The sequence below is a fragment of the Pseudopipra pipra genome, chromosome 6 (genome assembly GCF_036250125.1).
Source record: "Pseudopipra pipra isolate bDixPip1 chromosome 6, bDixPip1.hap1, whole genome shotgun sequence".
Classification (NCBI taxonomy): Eukaryota; Metazoa; Chordata; class Aves; order Passeriformes; family Pipridae; genus Pseudopipra; species Pseudopipra pipra.
Window position 1 is genome coordinate 4,670,927 of NC_087554.1, and position 16,002 is coordinate 4,686,928.

At 38.3% G+C, this 16,002-nt stretch overlaps 1 protein-coding gene across 4 annotated transcripts in view; it reads left to right on the forward strand.

The window, feature by feature from the left end:
* Positions 1-16,002, forward strand: part of SHANK2 (SH3 and multiple ankyrin repeat domains 2) — a 335,607-nt gene that overhangs the window by 103,173 nt on the left and 216,432 nt on the right. The gene's annotated exons all lie outside the window — the stretch shown is intronic.

Sequence of the window (16,002 nt, forward strand, 5' to 3'; positions counted from 1 at the left end):
TGAGTTGAATAAAGTGGGTTTAGCGTATTCATTGTGACTAATAGAATAACCTTAATATATTTTATACAATGCCAATATATACAAAATTTTACATCTAAGGTAGTGATTAAATGCTGTGCAATCCCACTCCATGTATCAAAGGGGTTGTAACTCCTTGAGATGTTTGAGACTAACACTCTGTTATTTTAAAAGTGGCGTTACTGCAGGGAGTACTGAATGTTTATATTGTCAAGGTAAAATAATGCAGCTCTGCACCTCATCTCACAGTTTTCTTGCAGATGATATTTCAGCAAAGCTTCTGTGTACAGGTAGCCTTCTCCATGTGGTCCTACCTATCTGTTTCCTGGGAAAGCCAGTAAATGTGCATGCAGCAGGAAAAGGGCAGCTTTGGTTAGAAAGCTTAGCTTGTGCATAAAAAAATGAATGTTTTATGGTATTGAGCAAACTAGTAATTTAAAAAGAGTGGTTGTTGCTTAATATGTCCAGATATGTTACTTTGTGTTAGTATGCTGGTGTTTTAATGTGGTTTACAAATCTGTTGTTAATAGGAAGACTCCAAATTTTGTTGAACAATATAAATTGGAATTTTTTTAATTATTAATAAAATAGCTGCCTAATTTTCATTCAAAACCAACAGAATTTGGGCATAGATATCCTTTTGAAAATCCCAACTTCAGAATTTAATTGATCCAATGGCCTCGATGCTGTCCTGAGGTTTGCACAAGCCATGAAGAATTCCAGGGAGCTAAAATTTACCATATTTATTCCTATAAATGTTTATCAAGAACAGTTTAGAGAAGGAAACCTTACATAAAGATTCCTGTATTGTGCCTACAGCAAGCGCACTTGTCCATGGCTGTGTGTCCAGACATCTGGGAGTGTGCATCCAGTTTTCATGGTGCAGTGAGTGGGAAAAGCCATTTTAGGGTAATTAAGTTCTCAAAACTGGAAAGAAACTGCTTCAAATACTTTAGAAAAGAACAACAGATCTGAGATCTTTCAGTGTCCTGAGTATTATCAGAAGTATAAAGGAAACGTTAAAACATACTTTGTGTTGTTTTGGGTGTATTTGCTTTGAGTCTTCTGGCACTTTAACTGCCCTTTATCTCTTTGTGGATCTGAATTTCAGAAATGAGTGTGACTAAGTGTTCGATGCTCAATCAAAGGAGGTGTTTTCAGAACTTAAATACATGTTGAAGCAACAAAAGCCACGTTCACAGTTTTCTAAAACCCAAATAAACTTGTTTTAAGATCTGCAGGGATGGATTACCCATTATTTTTTCCATCATGAAGTAAGACATAATTCAGATTCCTTGTTTTCCTTAATGCTTGTACAGTCCACTTAGCAGGAATAAATAATATGGGATAGCTGTTGTGTATTATGGTATAATTTGTCTCTATATTGTGAAGAAAGTCAGAAGATAAGTCACTTAAACTTGGGAGAGACATGCAGTTAGGAAAAAAATTAATTATTATCACTTGTCACTCTTATGTCTCAAAGAAAAAAATAATTACTCAGTGTACAGTTACACATTACTTTAGGAAATTGTCAGGATGGAGATTTTCTTAGATTGGCATTTATGAAGACTGGCAGCACCTGGTAACTGCAATATTGATGGGGTTGACAGATTTTAAGTTTGCCTGTGCAGTGTTGGCCCACTTGTTTAGATATTTCCAATAACACTTTTTTTTCCATTTTGGAGAAGAGTTCAATATCTATGAGAAAGGTTTGGACAAGAGTTCAGTCAAGTTAACATTTTATTGAAAGTATTTGTTGACCCTCTGAAATCCTGTGCAGTGACTCCTCTGTTCTTTGTCCAAGGTAGGAAGCTGTTCTCCATGCCTCCAATCTCCTATTGGTTGTTTATAATTCCCTTTAGAACTCCCTTCTCCAGTCTTCTCCAATATCTTTACAAGTGCATTTAATGTTATTTCACCCAAAATGATGCTGTGCTGTAGCGGGAATGTTTGAAGCCTTTCCCCTGAGCCCTAGTTAAAAAGTAGGAAGTTTTCAATACAGTTTGATTAAGTTTGTTTTTCTTGGTTGGAAGTTATAATGCAGTGGTTTGGAGATTTTTTGAAATTTTTCTTCACGCTGTGGCATAAGGAGGATTACAGGTTGTCAGAATCAAATTGTGCTGCGTTTTCTTCCATGGTTACAGCCTTTGTAATGAAATGTATAGATGTACCCTGCTCTGTTTTTATTAGAAATTGGAAATTATCTTGAGAACTGCTTAGTTCTGCTTAGTTCTATGGTATTTTTTATGTTCTTGTCAGAATCTGCCATGACAATTGCTTAACAAGCAGTTCAAATCTCATGGGTTCCTAATTCTACTCCATCTTAAACTGATAAAATGTCCATAAACACACAGTGTGGGGCGTCACCTTATATCCATAAAAGAGGCACTGAGGTCTGATTCTTGAAATTATGAAGGTGCAAGTGAAGAGGAATTTATACCAGGTACTTTAGGAATTTATACCAGGTATTTTAAGAATTTATACCAAATATTTCAGGAATTCATACAAAGTACTGAAAACGGAAGTGCCCAAATGGGTTAGAAAACCATTATGCAAAACTACTACTCATTCTTCCACTAGTTTATATCCCTGTCAGCTTTGAGCTGATCTTGGCTTGACCTTAATGACAGTTTACCAATTCCCCATGCCCAGCAAGGTCTTATATCAGTCCTTCCTGCTTCAGGATGAGAAAAACATGACTGAACTGTTCCCATCACTCAGCAATTCCTGAGTGATGAAATGCGAAGCCCTGTTGGGGAACTGTGGTTTAATTAGCACAGCTTTGAGTCAGCCCCCAAACCAAGGAGCACAAAACTTGATATAAGTCGATTTTGTACCATTTTTCCATACCCCTATGACAGAAATCATAATAAACGAAAGAAGAAGGATAAGCCTTGCAGAAGATAATGAAGGCATAGTTTCATAACGAAGCAGCTTGGACCATTAAGGCTGGGTAGTCACAAATCCTGTTCAGTTATTGGAAACAAGTGACAACTTTCCAGTAATGGCTTCAGAGCTGTTTTCTGCCTTCTGGATTTTCAGGAGTTCTCACTGTGCACCAGGGAGGTTACACCAGGACACATCTTTTGATATCCTGTGACATTATGCAATGCACCCATCACATTGCATCACCAGTGAAATGCTGCTCAGATCATGTCTTTCCCTTGCATTAAAACTGAATGACAAAAAGGTTGAAATTCTTCAATGAGAATAAATGGATTCCTACTGGTCTTCTTTCTCTATTGGTTTGAAAAGCTTGTGTAAATAGAGATGGAAGCATCTCATCTTTGTTGAAACCAGCAATCTTAAGGAACAGTTAGGAAAATTCAAACCTTCACCTTTGTAACCTCCGCAAAGTTTTATTTTACAAAATTCAGGTGGAGAAATAAGATTTCCTAAAGATCTGGTGCAGTACAACAGCCACTTGATTATTATTTTCCTTACTTACTATCTTCCTGCAGTGTTTGTGTGGGTGTTGCATCCTGTTTAGCCTTCCATCTCTCAAGCAGTTCAAGTTTCCCCTGGGAGACTTTTGCACATTCCAGTGCCCCCCGTTGTTCAGACATTAAATCAGTAACATTTTGATGTCATGAAAAGACATGATAGGATTATCAAATTAAAAAAAACCCCAACATTCTTTTTGCATTATTGTCCTTTTATGCTTGAATGGAGACAACCTTCAGGTGATGATGATCATCATCTCAGATGATCCCAGTGTAGTACAAGATCTACTTCTATGGCTTTTTTTGCCATTTTTTTGGTGTCTTACTACTACATTCTGTGCTTCTCTTTTCTATGTAATGCCTGTAGGGAATTTCAGCAGTGACTTGTACAGTGAAATAGCAGCAGTGAATTATTTAAAATAAGTATAGTCACTTTAGCATGATTTAATAATTAAAACCCCGTTTTAAGAAAAAGCCACTCCACAGAGAGAATCGAGAGCTCTTGTTTGAGAACTGGTGGCTTTGGCCAGGAGCCCTGAAGTTTTTGGATTACCATGGAATTGTCAGCTCTGATAGGTACAGGAAGATCCTCTCAAGTGGCTTGAAGTCTCTGGTGTCTTATTTGCTTTCTTATCACTTACTAAATTCAAACATAAATTATTATTGCACTTTCAGATCATTAAAAAATACCTTTCTCTTCTTTCCATTGCTCTCTTCCATTTATTAAGTATAATTGTTTAATAATGCAAAATAATTTATTAACTTGAATGTGTAACTTTAAATATTTTATTAACGAATCCAGGGTTTTTAATACAAAATGTGGAACACTCACTCTTGCTGTGTACATGCACACGTATATATAGTTAGAAAAGCCTATGGCTGGCTTTTTATTTTCCACATATATAGGTATAAATCCCTGAGAAGCCCAGTGTAAATTGTGCTCTTAGCTTTGGATTACAAACAGCTTCATTTAGGAAACCACGCAGAGAAAGGTATTGGCTAAGGAGGTAAAAATATTTCCCTGAGAAAACAAAGTGGTTGCTATGGGACAGAAAATTATCTAATAATGGCTTTCACAGAGATGTGCAACTGGCTGGAATTAGAATATTCAAACCACAGTGGGCAAAAATGTTGATTTTTCTAGGTTATATTTGTGGGAGATTTTTCTTAGTGGAGATCTAGAAACTTTCAAGAACAATAAAGAAACAGATATTTTTCTGTAGGGCACAATGTAATTGTTTTTCCTTTTCAGTCCTCCTCTGCAAATGAAACATTTGTTTAGTCAAACTGCTTTTAAATGCCTGTGAAGAAAATCACAGTCCTTGTGAGTGCTAAATGATTTCTTGATGTGTCACCTCATACAAATAATGATTTTTTTTGTGTGTGCATGTAGCAATATAATTAAAAATCTAAGCAATAAAGAAAAGTTATTATCTAAATTTAACAATAACCTGCTTAAAAGGTATTTTTAAATGGTGGAAAGCTTGAAATATGATGGTTTTTTAAATGCTGCTGTGTGAGATCTAAAAGCGTCATCTTTCAACTTACCAAAGCGAATTATTGAGTCCAAGGCAACTGGGCAGGCTGGCGGTTATTTGGCTCTGTGGAATGATTTATGATCCACCAAAAGCTTCTAATTAACTATCTTACCCCATCCTGCAAGTGTAAGAGCTATGGCTTTAGCTTTTTTCCCGTGATACTTCCTATGACACGGCAATTTTTAAGAGCCCCATCTTCTCCAATGGAGAGGCTACGGTGTCACACCAGGTCTGCCTACATGGAGACTGGTAAAACCAATTAATTTAACTACAATTAAGCACCAGGGGCATGGAAATATTAGACCTATGCAGGTATTTGGTGCCTAATGCTATAGAAAGGTACATTTTGGAATATTTTTTTTTCCTGGTTGTATGCCTGGGCCCCATTGAAGTGTATCTTTCAGAATTCAATTAAATGGACGTAGAAAACACATTTAGTGGTAAATCCACCATCCCTTGGCAGCAGTGCTTTTGTGGACACTTTTGCTTATCCAGAAGAATGACAACCTGGCATATCCAGAAGTTGTGTAGAGGCTTCTCAGGTGAATCTGCATGGAATGTCTTGTTAGCTCTGTAATTCTTGCCTTGCCAGACCCTCCTGACTCAGAAATCATGCATGAGCCATGTTCTCTTCTACTCCTTGATCTGGGAATACGCTGCAGAAATACCCAAGCCCAGCAGCACGTGCTGGATTTTGCTCTGTGCCTGCTGCACTGAAGTGCTTTTGTTGCTCACATGAATTACTTAGCACTTGTACTCTTTTTAAAAAAAGATCTTAATGTCCTCCCTAGCTTATTATGGACACTAATTTCTAATGCCTGTAGGTTAGTGAATAAGTGCCTTTCTAATGCTTGAGAAAAATTAGTCTGTTCTTGAATGAGAAAAACCCGAATGTTTTCATTCCTTTCATAACTTTATTCTCTTAACAAATTAGAGGTCTTTGTTATCCAAAGAAATTTCTGCTGTGGTCATGCTTGGAAGTTCCACTAGCTGTGTGTGCCTTGCATAACTGCATGCAAAAATTGCTGCTCTAGATTATCCTACTTTTAGCATGAATAGCTAAGGATGTGATCTTGCAGCATGATTAGCCTTCTGGGATCCTCCCAAATTCCCTGAGCTTCTAGCCTGTAGTATCAAGCTAGCTAAGTCTTACTTGTACTAGTGACAGGCTTTTTCTGAATGTGCTGTATTTTGAAAAGTTACTAAAGTCAACAGTCCTGTGAGAGAGACCATTTACTGTTGAGTGTGATCATGATTTCTGTCCTTAGTGTGTTTGTGCCTCCATTTGCTCAAAAATATCCAGTTATTGCCATCAGTAATAAATTTCTGCTTTGTTTCAGTTTCCTATCTCCTTTTCCATATTTTTTCACAACTGTTCCCTAAATTTTGTCTCATAGTAATCCTCAGATTCATGTTGAATTACTTCATCCATTTTTTACAGTGTCTTTACTCAGTTCCTGCATTACAGGCTTTTCTGTGGTGACAATGTTGTTTTCTACCAGCCAATCTCCTGAACTTTCTGTGCTTATGCTCCCTTAATGTGTTTATGGGGTCTATTCATCACTGCTAACACAGTCCCTGGACCTTGGGGTTTCTTCTCTCCTCTTCTTTTTTGTCTGTATGTGTTTGCATGTCTTTCCTTTACAGTACTCCCTTTTGGTCAAGACATATTTCTTACCTGGCATTAGCAGTTGTGTTTTGGGAGGTTTGTTCTCTAGGCGTCACCTGCACTGGGTAGGTATTGAAAATGCAGAATATTGATAGATGCAATGTTGTAAAAGCCAAGAAAATGCTCCTCAGCCACAGAACAGTATTTAGGAGACAGGTGCTTCCCCCCCATCTTTTTTCCTGTAAGGGAGAGTGACAGAGGAGATAAGAAAGATCAATTGGATTTACAAAGGTTTTCCCAGACATAATAGTGCATAGCAACAAAATCCCTGACAGTTCCGCGCTTTAAGGAGCACAGAGGAAGGTTGAAGTCGGTCAGTGAGCCTTAATTGGTGAGAGTCTAAAATAAAATCCACACTGAGACAGAGTAAGGTGATGATAAGGAGAGAGAATCTGTATTTTGTTTATGATGCTATTTACCAGTAGCAATGTCTATTTTCAGAAAAGGCTATTCATTCCTGACACAATGATCAGAAAGTCTCATGTAGTCTCTTCTAAAGAAGGCTAACAACCTTTAAATGCTAAGCTGATTATGTAAGCTGAAAAAAGTACTAAGTCAGAGAAAATTCTGCCCATTCTTTTAGATAAGGGACCAGTGGAGCACCAGCTAAAAATGAGTTTCCTAGTTAATATTTGGAACCTTGTCTATTGAAGTACTGGTGATGTTTGAAGAATTAAATTGAAGGCTTACTGGTTGTTCTTCTCTTGGATCTATACTCTGGAGAATCTACAGTTGTGAAATTTTTCACTTTTCCTCCACAGATGATTCCACTGTCTTGTCGGATCAAAGCAGCAAAAGGGTTTTCTTAGTCTAGGTTGCACTAGAATACAGGGCAGCAGTGGAGGTAGGAATAAACTGCACTCTCTGCACAGCTTTTGGATAGAAATGGGACTTGTGATCACGATGGGCTATGGAGAAGCTACTTGACTTCCACCTTACCTGTGTGCGCTTCCCAGTTATGTGCTTAGACAAATCCATGAACTGTGGTTGTTCAAAGGAGTGATGGGGGAAGAGAACTACTTTTGAATACCGTCAATGCTTTTATAGTGTCCTACATAGGACTCTCGTTCTCTGTCTTGCATCATTCAAATGTTCCTTTTATTTCTTGACAGAAAACTGCTCCCATTAGAATCCACAACAAAAGATACACCACCTTCACTGCAAGTAGGATTTAAAGACTTGTGTCTTTCCCTTCATTCATTACTTGAAAACCTGTAGATTAAGAGGTGCAAGTGTTCCAGTGTCAGAACTCTGTGACTCTCTCAGTGATGGAGGAGCTTACTCAGAGCCTTTGCTTTTTGTTGAGTTTCCAACATAAATTTAAATCGCTAATGAGTCACTCCTGCGTCTTCGTCATTTACTGTATTACTTTTGGTGGCTGTATGGTTTGCTAAATCCTTATCTTAAAGTGGTGGCTGGTGTTCAGAGACTGAGTAAACTCTGAGCAGAGGCTGTAGGAATTGCACTTTACTCCTTCGTGCCATGTGCAGCATCCCAGCGTACGCTGCCTTCTTGTTTATGTACTACGTGACATACACTTTCCTGAGTCATTGAGTACTGTGATTCCTAGGCATCTTAAAGCAGTAATCCATTTTCATTTTCTCCATTGAAAATCTCTTTCAGATTATATCTCCCAAATTCACTGGGAATCACTGGAATTTCGCTGTATTTTCTTCCTGTCTTCCAGTCCTTCCACCTCCATTTATACTTTATTTCTTGACCTCAGATGTATCCTGTGAGTCCCATTTATTTCTCCTCTTTTTCTGCTAATAACTCCTTTGATGTTCCTTGCAGCTTCCATACTAGTATAAAGTGAAGCATAGTGCTAGCCAGGGGGACTTAGGGTGAATTACTTGTAAATTTCTTGCCAAATTCTTGACCAGGAAAAATTATTCAAGGTGATTCTATAGAAGTTTTCCTCAGCTTTATAAATTTCCATATATTCTTGTTCTGTTTCACTGCCCTCCACCAGTCGTTTTCCAGCTGAGGGAGTGGTCTTAGGCTTTCCTGATTTCCACTGGGAACATGGCAGTGAGAATAATCTGTGACTGTGTTTCTGATCCCTGTTGCAACAGAGGTGTCCTGGGGACTGTGGTCACCTCTCTGTTGTCTCAAGCAGTGGTTCCTGAGAAGCCAGAGTTGTTGGGGACTCTTACAGGATTGCTGCACCACAAGATTCCAGTGAAATTTTGTCTGGTGTTCACTGGTAGAGCTGAGGGCTGGATATTTCCCTTGATTTAGGTCTCTACCACAAATATTAGTAGACAAAAATATGCTGCAAGTGGTTTGAATTTGCTTCTCAACTGAAGCTTCCTAATTTAAGATCTGAAATACATATTTTATGTTACCTTGTTTTATCTCTCTTATGTCTTTTTTTCTTTGGTACGTAGTGTATTTTCCATGTTTATTTACTTTTTTGTTTATAAAGATATCATGTTTATTTCTTAAATTTCTCATGGCCCTGACCTGTGCCCCTGAATTTATGAGTACAATCACCATCTTATTTTGGATGTGCTTCAGTAGATGAACACAGGCTGGATCCTAAGTGGCCAATGCCAGATGATGCTTCCTCCAGTGAGGAATACATATGCAGTTTGCTTGTTGATACAGTTGTTCTCCTTTCTCTGATCCCATTCTTTTTTAGGCTTTATTTGCATCACTTCTTGCCTGGAAGAAAACAGAGTTATTTTGAAACTTGAACACGGAAGTCAAATTTCATTGTAGTAGTCATGATGTCCGGGGGTGTGACTGCCAAATAATATCCAGAACAGTTCTATTTTCATAGTAATGTCTTGGATGTCAGCCATGCATTTTCCACTGAATTAATGAATATCACATCTACCACTGCTGCCAGAAACATAAGAACAAATGGGAATGCTTCTGAAATAGAATGTACATAAAATTCCTTTTTGATGATCGATTTAAAGCTTGCACCTTGTTTATTCTTTCAGTTATTTACCTGCTCTGACTTACTAACCTATATAAACAGAGAATCCTTTTTTGTGTTCTTGTTCCATAAAATCTGAACTCAGCTGTCAGTGCAAAACTCGATCTGCAGGCAGCATCAAGAAACAGGGGGGGAAAAAAGGTCTTTCCTCAACATTTTCAAAGATTTTAAAACCCAAGTGATAATGTTGTGAACCAGGAGTAGGTATAGTATTGTGATATCACTTTAATCATTAATCCACCTCAAAGACTCTTCAGTGAGCAAGCCTTTCTTTTTCAATGGGATTAACCACTGAGAACATTACAAATGCTACAAACACCTACATATTTGTACAGAGATAACCCCCTGTTACAGCAGATATTTGCTTTTTTTATCTTTTCTTAGTTATACCAGCATGATTCATTAACAATTATTTTTGAGATGAAGAAATCTGGGCTACTAATATAATTTAAAATGCTGTTACTTTAATGAATAAGTCAGCAGTGTTTTAGTTTGTATTTAACAGCAAGTGTCTAAATGGAACTAAGGATAGCGAGACAATTATCAGCTTAAATTATTGGGTTTTATCTTTTGAAGATCCTGCTTGATAACATGACTTTAGAGCTTGCTATCCTCTATTTAGAAGAGAAGATATTTTGGGGGATCAATGGTTGCATTGCATATCTACAATCTTTAGCATAAAAGACAATTGGAGATTTGCAGGGAGAGACTCTCTGCTCAGGTAACCCAAATGTGGTCTCAAAAGTGTCAGTATGACTTAACTCAGTGCTCAGCTCCACTTTGGAGTTCAGGTGATGAGAATAAGAGCAAAGGAGGAATTCTTGAAGATCACTTATACTAGAAAAGAGGGGAAAATAGTGTGCATAGGATAATGTGGGTGCTATAATGGTGGGGTTCACTGTTTACAATCATAGTTTTTTGCTTTCTCAAGCGTTGTGCAAGTCTATGGGATATGGGTGTCTTACTGGCTTCTTCTACACTCACAACCCCCAGAAGTATCCTCTCCTTAAATTCTCTTCTCACTGAAGACTCACGGGCTTCAGGGAGGCTTCAGAGTCAAAAATTTTATTGTCTTGGTGCTTAGTTTATTTTTTTGTTGGTAGTACCTCTGCCAGGATAAAAGTGGGCTCCTTTTGCTGCTCTGCTCTAATGTAAGAATTAAAGTGGGAATGCAAGTTTTTTTGTCATTAAGTATATCATAAAGTAGTGTGCCTCTCTGGGAAGGCAGCCAGCAGAGTGAAAAGCTTTCACAGTTCTCTAGTTCCTTTCCAGCCCAACTATGTCTCCTCAGTAAAATACTGTATTCTTTACTCAATGAAAATATTATCCTCAAAGTGCAATAAGGTGTTAAAAAATTATAGCAATGTCATATTAGCAGCTTGATTGTTCCCTCCTCTCTTCACAATTAAACTTTGGCATATGAAGATTGGATGATTTTTTTTCCACTATTTTTAAGTGTTTATAGGTTGCAACCTCCTAGAAATCTTTCTCTTCTAAAAACTGTTTTCTTTTGTCCAAATCCTCCTCTCTCCCTATCCATTTGTCTTGGTTGCTAATTTTATGTAGCTTTGCCATGGCAGGGTATCTTCTAGAAATTCTCTCTTATATACCATTTATTTCCTCTTGGCTCTGGGAGGTGGGAAGATTATCCTTTGAGAGCTGGTGGTGGAAGCAATGAAAGGCAGCTATAGCCATGAGAAGAAGGGAAAATGAAATTGAAAAATGGCAGTGAAGGACACCAAGATTTGAGAGTGGAAGATGAGGGAAGAGCTGGAGCTAAAGGAAGATGTTATGAATCTGTTTCTTTGCTGTTTTCTTATCATTCCTGCCTTGGCTAACTCACACTCATGCATGAATTTCAACAAATAAGTTTGCCCAATACTCCCCACCCTCCGAATACACTTGTCCATGTAAATTGTACTGGACTAACACTTGTGCCTCTGTCACAACATTTGACCACTTTGACCACTTACATATTTGGAAACTTCTACAAGAGTCCAATCTTTTTTTTCTTCCCCCATTTGAGAGCATTATACACTTTTCAGTTATGAAAATGGTGTTATTCTAAATAAAACTGACATGATCCACCAACACTTTTGGAAGCACAGATGCTTTGTCCCACTATTTACTAAAGAGGTTCACACTTAGATTAAAGCAGTGAAATCAGATCACTGAAAAAGGCCTGGAACAACATAATGATTTAAGGAATTCATGGAGAGCTTCTGGGAGGAAGAAAGTTACACAGAGGCAAAATTAGATTGTTTTCTGTACAATACCAGAACACAGAAACACCATGCAGTCCAATACTGGTGCATTTGTTTAGCTAAGCATCTTGTGTGGTTTTACTTACCTTTGTTCTCCTCTGCAACATCAGACTGCAACCCACAAACTCACACCACAACCCACAAATTCAAATACTGCATCTGAGGCCCATCAGTGTCTGACATCAGAAGAGGAGTCAGGCATCTTTGTTTGCAGGAGCCACTAGCCGTGAAATTCTCTGAATGACATGGGTTTTAATTTATCTTTTTCTTCAGCATAAACTGTGTGGGTTGGGATATGCACAGCCCCCTCATGTTAAGCGATATTTTTTCCCAACTCAGTGTATACATAATGCAAAGAATGACATTAATTTGTTATGTACTCAATGCTTCTGAGCGGTGCTGCATCAGGACAAGATTTTCTAGTGTATTATTAGAGGAGAAAATTTCTCCACCCTTTCACCAGCTTATTTAAAGAGCACAAGAATTTGTAATGGGTTATAATTTTATTTTATTCATATTTTCTACCCTATTGTTGGAGGTAAAAGAATGCAGCTTCAGGGGTTCACACTTGACTGCTTTCAGTCTGAGGTAAACAGATCTTTCTGTCCAGATACTGTAGAAGTTGTTCATCTCTTGCTTCAATGACACTTCTAAGTAGCTGGTTGCTGATAGTCTGCTGCCGTATAAAGATGAACCATTCTGGATGAGTTCTACTTACTGATGAAAACAGACCTAGAAATCAGCCCAGTTCATATTTAAAGAAATCAATTACAACAAGTAGTTTCATGTTTTATCAACTGCAAATCACCCCCTTGCCTTTTTTGAAAGGTTTCTCAATAACTATTTACTTTTTAAAAGATTCTCCTTTTCCTTGTCTTCAGAACCAGGGGAGAAAACTCTTTGTTATCTGTGTGCACAAATGTATGGAGGACAGACACAAATATTTACCCTACTTATTTGTATTATTCAGAGTAAGATTGGATGCTCTTTTCAACCCAAATATGCGTAACAGAAATGAGGGGCTGTGAGTGCTCTGGGAGTATAAAGTCTTGAGAAACCCTTGTCAGAGCTGGCCTTCCCATTCCAGGGAGAATGCTCTACAGGAACACATCTACATAAAATACAGGGGTTTATTTGGCTAAGTTGCTGCTTCTACATCAGTATATCTGTTAGAATCAAAGTGAGCCATCCATGTTTTATTCAGATAGGCTGCTTGCTTCGACGATGCTAATAGACTTGAGTCATGTTTTTAAATTCCCCTTCAGCTATTGTAGCTTCCTCTCGTTGCATTTGGTTTTCTCTTTCTCTCTTCAAGCTGCTACTTGCAAGACATCTCCCTCATTATTGACCATTGTTTCCTCCCTCCTTCCAGCCTTTCACACAGAATTGGAGGGTTTCATTTTCCCACCTTTTAACCTTCTATTGTTCTGCTTCTGTCTGCACCCCTGACCCAAATTCCTCACACAAAGCAACCTCTCATCCTTGGGGACCGAGGTTTTATTTTGGCTCTCAGGTAAATTCTGATCTGTGTATCTGTATCACTGCAGGCAGAGCTTCAGATATGTGCAGGTACTGCCACATTGAGCCTGACAATTTTTCTTTTAAAAAGGGAAAAGCCATGAGATTCAAGCTCTTTTGGATCATAATTTCTACTCCTATTACCTTCTAACCTATCAAAGAGGTGTCAGACATTGGCTCTGACATGTAACAAGTTAAGCAATACCCAGTAATTTTTTAATGTAATCTGAGTAGAAGATTCTCTGTCTCTACTTGATGTTGTATAAGCATCTCAAAGTAAAGCCCTGAGGTGAACATGTCTCCCTTCTGCAGACACGTGCAGCTCTTTGAGTGTTTTTCTTGCATTAGTGCTGTAATCTTAGTAAAGGCTTATTTATAATCATATGAGCACAGCAAGAAAGGAGGATTTTCATTTCCCATGATTTTAATTTCACTTATTTGTTGCATCTGTATATTCATCAACTTTTAAATTCCTTTGGAATGTACCTACAAACACACCTTAGATACTTTGTTATTAAAATACTTGGGAATTGAGTGAGGTGTTTTCTGCAGAATTGGAGAGCTTGGCAGTGGCCGGTTTGCTCCATCACACAAAAATTTGCCTGTGGTTGAGCCATCCACACAGTTGTGCCTGAGCTGAGAGCCTTCCCAACTCCTTGATGTTGGTTTTTAGGGATGTTCTGGGAAGAAGTTCCTTGAAAGAGCAGTGTGACACTGGCCCTGGTCACAGAGAGTGAAGTCTGGGGAAGGTGTTGTAGCGGCAGCGCCCGGTGACGGAAGGGGTGTCTGGCACATGGCTGTGGAACTCACACTGCTATTTTTTGTTTTTCCTTCTAATTGATAGCTCCTGCCATCTGTTCCCGAGTCATCCCTCTGCTGTCCTTTCCTACACACAGTCTTCTGCCCCCATTCTACCCTTCAAACTCAGCCTGTCTGCCTGAAGGCTGCTGGTTGATACCACTGGTAGCTGGGTGCTGAGAAGTTACTAACAGTGGCAACAGAGATACCACTGAAGTTAGGGCAACTAAGGCTCCTCCAGCATCATTTCAGTGGGCTCAGATGCTTCTCTCTGGTTTAACTGCAGCTCCCTGAGAAAACTCCCCAGATTTTTTGCAGAAAAATAAAAAACCCAAACTCTTTGCTTTATAAAATAGATTTAATTTTTTCACCGAGGTGGATTCCTGAATCTGGGTTCCCGACCACCTTGTGGCTTTCTGAAATAAGTAAATAATCTAGAAGCACTGTAGCAACCTAGTTTGGGTTCCCCCCTTTCCCCCCACAAAGAGCCTTTATGTACTTAACTGTCTATATATGAATCTCTCTTTTCTTGCCTAACTCTCCTTTTGGTGGCTTAGCATATGGGAAGCCTATTTTGTAGTGGAGAGAAATGCATTTATACATGCTAAGAACTGGATTTTTAACAGAAACCTAGATGTTAAAGGGATTTTTTCTGGCAAGAACTCCAAAATTGACAAAATCAAACAAGAATAAAATCAGGACAGTCATAGCTGTGTTCTGCCATTATCTGAGGAGCCTTAGCCCTTAGAGGTGTTGGTGGGATGATTAAATAAGAGCTTTGGTCATAATTTTGTGCCTTTTTAAAGGCATCCAAGTGTCCAAAAATAGATCCTCAAGAGTATGTAAGTCACTGATTTTCCACAGATTTCTAATGGGGGCTGTGGACTCAAATGCCTATAAAAATTGGGAGACTGTTGTTACAAACATACAAAAAATACTCATCAAAATTAACTTAGGAGCCCAATTTCTGTTTAAGGTGGCTTTTTCCTCTTAGACACATCCCCATGCAGATGCAGACACATCCCACACATTTTCCTGAGCACCTCCCAAAGGAGTAGGGAAATGAGAGTTTACTTCACCTCTGTTTAGAAAGGTCTTTGTGATTTTTAGGTTAAGAATGTTTATAGCTCATGTGTTATATTGGGGTTTTTGTACTACTATAATCAAATGATTAGGTTTTTGTGCTGAGACAGCAATACCAAGACTACAGTTATGAGGCAGAAAATCTTTCAGGAAAAAGTGGAAACTGCTGGAATATTTTCTTTTTAAATTTCCCAACACCACAAAATTCAAGACTTCAGTTAAAATAAACAAGTCCTAATAAGCTATTAGTGAAAATGAGGAAAAACTCAAAAACTGCAGCTGCAACTATTCACTGACTTCCTTGATTGTCATATTTTCCCATTGTACAATAGTGGTTATTGCAGGAGGCTCTGTCATATAGGAAGAAATTATATTTCCTGCATTGGGGAAAAGACAGACAGTTAAATGGAATAAAATGATCAGTCATCAGCTGATACATCTGCTGGTGTAGGTCAGAAAGAATTGCCACAATTTCCATGAAACTCAATAATTTCAAGTGGCTTTCATATTTTTTTATGTTTTTCTAACACTGATTAGAAACCTCTAGATGATGAAATGTTATGGCTCTGGCAAGAATCTAATAAAAATCCCCCTTGGGATTGGTTTTGATTGACTGCAGTTGCCTGTCTGTTTTTGTTTTACTGTATATGAACAGACATGAATGAGCACAATTGGGTTAACCCTGTCCTTGCTCTACTGCTGGGATTAAAGACTTTAAACCACT